This window comes from Taudactylus pleione, unplaced genomic scaffold (assembly GCF_031769625.1).
Source record: "Taudactylus pleione unplaced genomic scaffold, aTauple2 ptg001334l, whole genome shotgun sequence".
NCBI classification, from domain to species: Eukaryota; Metazoa; Chordata; class Amphibia; order Anura; family Myobatrachidae; genus Taudactylus; species Taudactylus pleione.
In genome coordinates, this window is record NW_028285734.1 from 3,456,966 (window position 1) to 3,465,917 (window position 8,952).

An 8,952-nucleotide genomic window follows, 5' to 3' on the forward strand; every position below is an offset into this window, starting at 1 on the left:
ATAGGAGATGAAGTACTTACAGCCTGGGCCGTAACTAGGGGTGTGCAACTGATGCCAACACGCCATCCCTGCCCCACAGCCCTTGTTTCAAGCTAGCAGGCTGCCTGGAACAGTACCCTGCAGCCGGTATTGCTGTGGTAGTGCCACCTTTAGTGCCCTTTGGAAGCTACAGGCAGGCACCCTGCCGGGTGTACAGCTGCCTGAAGTGTCTTGAAGATGCTCTGGTTACTGCTGCACTCCCGGGCATTTAAATTTGCCCGCCCAGTTGAGATGTCAGTGTCTGCCACCTACAGCCAGTGAACGTGCAGTCAGCAGGTCACTTGTACACACATGCAGGGCTGTACTGCGGGGCCGACTCAATATGCTTCGGGAAAGACGTCGTTCACAGACATATTGAGTGTACACACCCGCCGATGCACTTGCAATATATTGTTTGTTGATCGTACGAATGATATAGTGACAAGTGTGTACCCAGCATTAGAATAGGAATTTAAAAATCCAAGTCACGGAAATCCAAGATGTGTTATATGTACCAAATATGGGGGCAAAACTCAGTCATAAGTATCCTATAGCAAAGAGGGTAAAGAGTCCAGTTTGGAAAAGGAAAGTGTGTTGTTTGTAACAGAAGAGGGACTGTAATAACAACATTTACCTGGTGCCGACCACTATATGCCCTTTTCACAGAAGAGTGTTATGCAATGATGACTCACAGTCTATGGAAGGTTAGGCCTCCTTGAATATGACAGCGTCCAGAAAATTCTTGCCTGGATGGTTATAGGAATATCGTGACTGATACAAAAAAAAAAACAATGTGTGAAAACTGTATAATAGGCAAGCAAAGCCATTGTCCATTCCCGAAATCAGCAAGTAGAGCTGAGGTACCCCTGGAATTGGTGCATACAGATGTGTGTGGTCCAATGGAAGTCAAATCAATAAGTGGATACATAGGGTCTGATTCAGTAGCTTACACAGTTGCTAAATATGCTAATGCTTGCCAAAGCAAAGCCGACATAAAGACGCCCACTGCCGCCTTCTCATACCGGTCTAATGTTGCTCTTCTGCGTAAACATCAGTACCATCGACCACATCGCGCAGGTACGCAGCATTTTACAACAAGTCAGACCATCTGCAGACACTACAAGTCAAACAGCTCTCATGCTGCGTATGCAATCGCAGTGACTAATTCATGCATGCCCATGAAATGGCGTTCACACGGACAGACGCAGCTGCTTTTTTCCGACCACACCCCATCTCCACCCCCAAATGCTAACAGCCTGTCACTCACTTTGCGATGGATTCCTCTGTGCGTCTGTAATCACAATGTGATCAGTGCGCATGCAGAGTGTAGCTTATACGCATGTGCGATGCCAAACAATCACCCGATCTGCGTCCATAATCGCAATTGTGTATGATACTGAATCAAGCTCAGATACTTAATAACATTGACCAATGCTTTCATGACAATGACACACAAGTATTTCATAAAAGAGAAGAGTGAAGTGACGAGAAAGATTGCAGACTACAAGAAATCAGTGGAAACTCAAACTGGTTACAATGGTCTTGAGGTCTGAGAATGTGACTGACCTATGCATACATACCAGAACTGAATGGTGTAAGTGAGCATGCAAATTGTACTATAGTGGGAAGTCTATCTGAAAAAACTGTGCTCATACAGTTGCTTTGAAGGACAAAACACCAATAATATCAATATATCTCTGAGTTTTTGAGCGTATTGCGTCTGTACACATCCCCAAAGAAAGAAGATGTAACCTGGACCCCCAAATCCATGAAATGTATCATGCTTAGATATAGCCAAGAGAGTAAAGGATACAGATGAAGTGCCATTTGTGGGTGGTGATGGGGGGGTCGGGCGAATACAAGCATGCCAGTGCATTTCAACGCCGTTGCGTGGGCGTGCATAAATTAGCCACTGCGATTCCAGACGCAGCCTGAGGCCTCATAGCGATATAATAGGCTGCTTGTGTGCGTATAAGCATTTGTTATAGCAATTATATGGATATATAGGAGTGACGGTAGAGGTGATTATAAGACTGGATAGGAGTGACGGCACAGCTGATTATATGGATGGATAGGAATTACTGTACCATACAGAAGAGGTGATTATATGGATGGATAGGAGTGATGGTACAGGTGACTATATGGAGGGATAGGAGTGACGGTACAGGTGACTATATGGAGGGATAGGAGTGACGGTACAGGTGACTATATGGATGGATAGGAGTGACGGTACAGGTGATTATATGGATGAATAGGAGTGACGGTACAAGTGACTATATGGATGGATAGGAGTGACGGTACAGGTGATTATATGGAGGGATAGGAGTGACGGTACAAGTGACTATATGGATGGATAGGAATTACTGTACCATACAGAAGAGGTGATTATATGGATGGATAGGAGTGATGGTACAGGTGACTATATGGAGGGATAGGAGTGACGGTACAGGTGATTATATGGAGGGATAGGAGTGACGGTACAAGTGACTATATGGATGGATAGGAGTGACGGTACAGGTGATCATATGGAGGGATAGGAGTGACGGTACAGGTGATTATATGGAGGGATAGGAGGGACGGTACAGGTGACTATGTGGATGGATAGGAGGGACGGTACTGGTGACTATGTGGATGGATAGGAGTGACGGTACAGGTGACTATGTGGATGAATAGGAGTGAAGGTACAGGTACAGGTGATTATAAGGATGGATAGGAGTGACGGTACAGGTGACTATCTGAATGAATAGGAGTGACGGTACAGGTGATTAAATGGATGGATAGGAGTGACTGTACAGGTGATTATATGGATGGATAGGAGTGACGGTACAGGTGACTATATGGAGGGATAGGAGTGACGGTACAGGTGACTATATGGAGGGATAGGAGTGACGGTACAGGTGATTATATGGAGGGATAGGAGTGACGGTACAGGTGACTATATGGAGGGATAGGAGAGACGGTACAGGTGACTATATGGATGGATAGGAGTGACGGTACAGGTGACTATATGGATGGATAGGAGTGACGGTACAGGTGATTATATGGAGGGATAGGAGTGATGGTACAGGAGATTAGTGATTATATATATGGATAGGAGTGAAGGTACAGGTGACTATATGGAGGGATAGGAGTGACGGTACAGGTGACTATCTGAATGAATAGGAGTGACGGTACAGGTGATTATATGGATGGATAGGAGTGACGGTACAGGTGATTATATGAATGAATAAGAGTGACGGTACAGGTGATTATATGGAGGGATAGGAGTGACGGTACAGGTGACTATATGGAGGGATAGGAGTGACGGTACAGGTGACTATATGGAGGGATAGGAGTGACGGTACAGGTGACTATATGGATGGATAGGAGTGACGGTACAGGTGATTATATGGATGGATAGGAGTGACTGTACAGGTGATTATATGGAGGGATAGGAGTGACGGTACAGGTGATTATATGGAGGGGTAGGAGTGACGGTACAGGTGACTATCTGAATGAATAGGAGTGACGGTACAGGTGATTATATGGATGGATAGGAGTGACGGTACAGGTGATTATATGAATGAATAAGAGTGACGGTACAGGTGATTATATGGAGGGATAGGAGTGACGGTACAGGTGACTATATGGAGGGATAGGAGTGACGGTACAGGTGACTATATGGATGGATAGGAGTGACGGTACAGGTGATTATATGGATGGATAGGAGTGACTGTACAGGTGATTATATGGAGGGATAGGAGTGACGGTACAGGTGACTATATGGAGGGATAGGAGTGACGGTACAGGTGATTATATGGATGGATAGGAGTGACGGTACAGGTGATTGTAAGGAGGGATAGGAGTGACGGTACAGGTGACTATATGGAGGGATAGGAGTGACGGTACAGGTGACTATATGGAGGGATAGGAGTGACGGTACAGGTGATTATATGGAGGGATAGGAGTGACGGTACTGGTGATTATAAGGATGGATAGGAGGGACGGTACAGGTGACTATGTGGATGGATAGGAGGGACGGTACAGGTGACTATATGGATGGATAGGAATTACTGTACCATACAGAAGAGGTGATTATATGGATGGATAGGAGTGATGGTACAGGTGACTATATGGATGGATAGGAGTGACGGTACAGGTGATTATAAGGATGGATAGGAGTGACGATACAGGTGACTATATGGATGGATAGGAATTACTGTACCATACAGAAGAGGTGATTATATGGATGGATAGGAGTGATGGTACAGGTGACTATATGGATGGATAGGAGTGACGGTACTGGTGATTATAAGGATGGATAGGAGTGACGGTACAGGTGACTATATGGAGGGATAGGAGTGACGGTACAGGTGATTATATGGAGGGATAGGAGTGACGGTACAAGTGACTATATGGATGGATAGGAATTACTGTACCATACAGAAGAGGTGATTATATGGATGGATAGGAGTGATGGTACAGGTGACTATATGGAGGGATAGGAGTGACGGTACAGGTGATTATATGGAGGGATAGGAGTGACGGTACAAGTGACTATATGGATGGATAGGAGTGACGGTACAGGTGATCATATGGAGGGATAGGAGTGACGGTACAGGTGATTATATGGAGGGATAGGAGGGACGGTACAGATGACTATGTGGATGGATAGGAGGGACGGTACTGGTGACTATGTGGATGGATAGGAGTGACGGTACAGGTGACTATGTGGATGAATAGGAGTGAAGGTACAGGTACAGGTGATTATAAGGATGGATAGGAGTGACGGTACAGGTGACTATCTGAATGAATAGGAGTGACGGTACAGGTGATTAAATGGATGGATAGGAGTGACTGTACAGGTGATTATATGGATGGATAGGAGTGACGGTACAGGTGACTATATGGAGGGATAGGAGTGACGGTACAGGTGACTATATGGAGGGATAGGAGTGACGGTACAGGTGATTATATGGAGGGATAGGAGTGACGGTACAGGTGACTATATGGAGGGATAGGAGAGACGGTACAGGTGACTATATGGATGGATAGGAGTGACGGTACAGGTGACTATATGGATGGATAGGAGTGACGGTACAGGTGATTATATGGAGGGATAGGAGTGATGGTACAGGAGATTAGTGATTATATGTATGGATAGGAGTGAAGGTACAGGTGACTATATGGAGGGATAGGAGTGACGGTACAGGTGACTATCTGAATGAATAGGAGTGACGGTACAGGTGATTATATGGATGGATAGGAGTGACGGTACAGGTGATTATATGAATGAATAAGAGTGACGGTACAGGTGATTATATGGAGGGATAGGAGTGACGGTACAGGTGACTATATGGAGGGATAGGAGTGACGGTACAGGTGACTATATGGAGGGATAGGAGTGACGGTACAGGTGACTATATGGATGGATAGGAGTGACGGTACAGGTGATTATATGGATGGATAGGAGTGACTGTACAGGTGATTATATGGAGGGATAGGAGTGACGGTACAGGTGATTATATGGAGGGGTAGGAGTGACGGTACAGGTGACTATCTGAATGAATAGGAGTGACGGTACAGGTGATTATATGGATGGATAGGAGTGACGGTACAGGTGATTATATGAATGAATAAGAGTGACGGTACAGGTGATTATATGGAGGGATAGGAGTGACGGTACAGGTGACTATATGGAGGGATAGGAGTGACGGTACAGGTGACTATATGGAGGGATAGGAGTGACGGTACAGGTGACTATATGGATGGATAGGAGTGACGGTACAGGTGATTATATGGATGGATAGGAGTGACTGTACAGGTGATTATATGGAGGGATAGGAGTGATGGTACAGGTGATTAGTGATTATATGTATGGATAGGAGTGAAGGTACAGGTGACTACATGGAGGGATAGGAGTGACGGTACAGGTGACTATATGGATGAATAGGAGTGACGGTACAGGTGATTATATGGATGGATAGGAGTGACGGTACAGGTGACTATAAGGAGGGATAGGAGTGACGGTACAGGTGACTATATGGAGGGATAGGAGTGACGGTACAGGTGACTATATGGAGGGATAGGAGTGACGGTACAGGTGATTATATGGAGGGATAGGAGTGACGGTACTGGTGATTATAAGGATGGATAGGAGTGACGGTACTGGTGATTATATGGATGAATAGGAGTGACGGTACAGGTGATTATATGGATGGATAGGAGTGACGGTACAGGTGATTATAAGGAGGGATAGGAGTGACGGTACAGGTGACTATATGGAGGGATAGGAGTGACGGTACAGGTGACTATGTGGATGGATAGGAGGGACGGTACAGGTGACTATATGGATGGATAGGAATTACTGTACCATACAGAAGAGGTGATTATATGGATGGATAGGAGTGATGGTACAGGTGACTATATGGATGGATAGGAGTGACGGTACTGGTGATTATAAGGAAGGATAGGAGTGACGGTACAGGTGACTATATGGAGGGATAGGAGTGACGGTACAGGTGATTATATGGAGGGATAGGAGTGACTGTACAGGTGATTATATGGAGGGATAGGAGTGATGGTACAGGTGATTAGTGATTATATGTATGGATAGGAGTGAAGGTACAGGTGACTACATGGAGGGATAGGAGTGACGGTACAGGTGACTATATGGATGAATAGGAGTGACGGTACAGGTGATTATATGGATGGATAGGAGTGACGGTACAGGTGACTATAAGGAGGGATAGGAGTGACGGTACAGGTGACTATATGGAGGGATAGGAGTGACGGTACAGGTGACTATATGGAGGGATAGGAGTGACGGTACAGGTGATTATATGGAGGGATAGGAGTGACGGTACTGGTGATTATAAGGATGGATAGGAGTGACGGTACTGGTGATTATATGGATGAATAGGAGTGACGGTACAGGTGATTATATGGATGGATAGGAGTGACGGTACAGGTGATTATAAGGAGGGATAGGAGTGACGGTACAGGTGACTATATGGAGGGATAGGAGTGACGGTACAGGTGACTATGTGGATGGATAGGAGGGACGGTACAGGTGACTATATGGATGGATAGGAATTACTGTACCATACAGAAGAGGTGATTATATGGATGGATAGGAGTGATGGTACAGGTGACTATATGGATGGATAGGAGTGACGGTACTGGTGATTATAAGGAAGGATAGGAGTGACGGTACAGGTGACTATATGGAGGGATAGGAGTGACGGTACAGGTGATTATATGGAGGGATAGGAGTGACGGTACAGGTGATTATATGGATGGATAGGAATTACTGTACCATACAGAAGAGGTGATTATATGGATGGATAGGAGTGACGGTACAGGTGATTATATGGATGGATAGGAGTGACGGTACAAGTGACTATATGGATGGATAGGAGTGACGGTACAGGTGATCATATGGAGGGATAGGAGTGACGGTACAGGTGATTATATGGAGGGATAGGAGGGACGGTACAGGTGACTATGTGGATGGATAGGAGGGACGGTACAGGTGACTATGTGGATGGATAGGAGTGACGGTACAGGTGACTATGTGGATGAATAGGAGTGAAGGTACAGGTACAGGTGATTATAAGGATGGATAGGAGTGACGGTACAGGTGACTATCTGAATGAATAGGAGTGACGGTACAGGTGATTATATGGATGGATAGGAGTGACTGTACAGGTGATTATATGGAGGGATAGGAGTGATGGTACAGGTGATTAGTGATTATATGTATGGATAGGAGTGAAGGTACAGGTGACTATATGGAGGGATAGGAGTGACGGTACAGGTGACTATATGGATGGATAGGAGTGACGGTACAGGTGATTATATGGAGGGATAGGAGTGACGGTACAGGTGACTATATGGAGGGATAGGAGAGACGGTACAGGTGACTATATGGAGGGATAGGAGTGATGGTACAGGTGACTATATGGATGGATAGGAGTGATGGTACAGGTGATTATATGGAGGGATAGGAGTGATGGTACAGGAGATTAGTGATTATATGTATGGATAGGAGTGAAGGTACAGGTGACTATATGGAGGGATAGGAGTGACGGTACAGGTGACTATCTGAATGAATAGGAGTGACGGTACAGGTGATTATATGGATGGATAGGAGTGACGGTACAGGTGATTATATGAATGAATAAGAGTGACGGTACAGGTGATTATATGGAGGGATAGGAGTGACGGTACAGGTGACTATATGGAGGGATAGGAGTGACGGTACAGGTGACTATATGGAGGGATAGGAGTGACGGTACAGGTGACTATATGGATGGATAGGAGTGACGGTACAGGTGATTATATGGATGGATAGGAGTGACTGTACAGGTGATTATATGGAGGGATAGGAGTGACGGTACAGGTGATTATATGGAGGGGTAGGAGTGACGGTACAGGTGACTATCTGAATGAATAGGAGTGACGGTACAGGTGATTATATGGATGGATAGGAGTGACGGTACAGGTGATTATATGAATGAATAAGAGTGACGGTACAGGTGATTATATGGAGGGATAGGAGTGACGGTACAGGTGACTATATGGAGGGATAGGAGTGACGGTACAGGTGACTATATGGAGGGATAGGAGTGACGGTACAGGTGACTATATGGATGGATAGGAGTGACGGTACAGGTGATTATATGGATGGATAGGAGTGACTGTACAGGTGATTATATGGAGGGATAGGAGTGATGGTACAGGTGATTAGTGATTATATGGAGGGATAGGAGTGACGGTACAGGTGACTATATGGAGGGATAGGAGTGACGGTACAGGTGATTATATGGAGGGATAGGAGTGACGGTACTGGTGATTATAAGGATGGATAGGAGTGACGGTACTGGTGATTATATGGATGAATAGGAGTGACGGTACAGGTGATTATATGGATGGATAGGAGTGACGGTACAG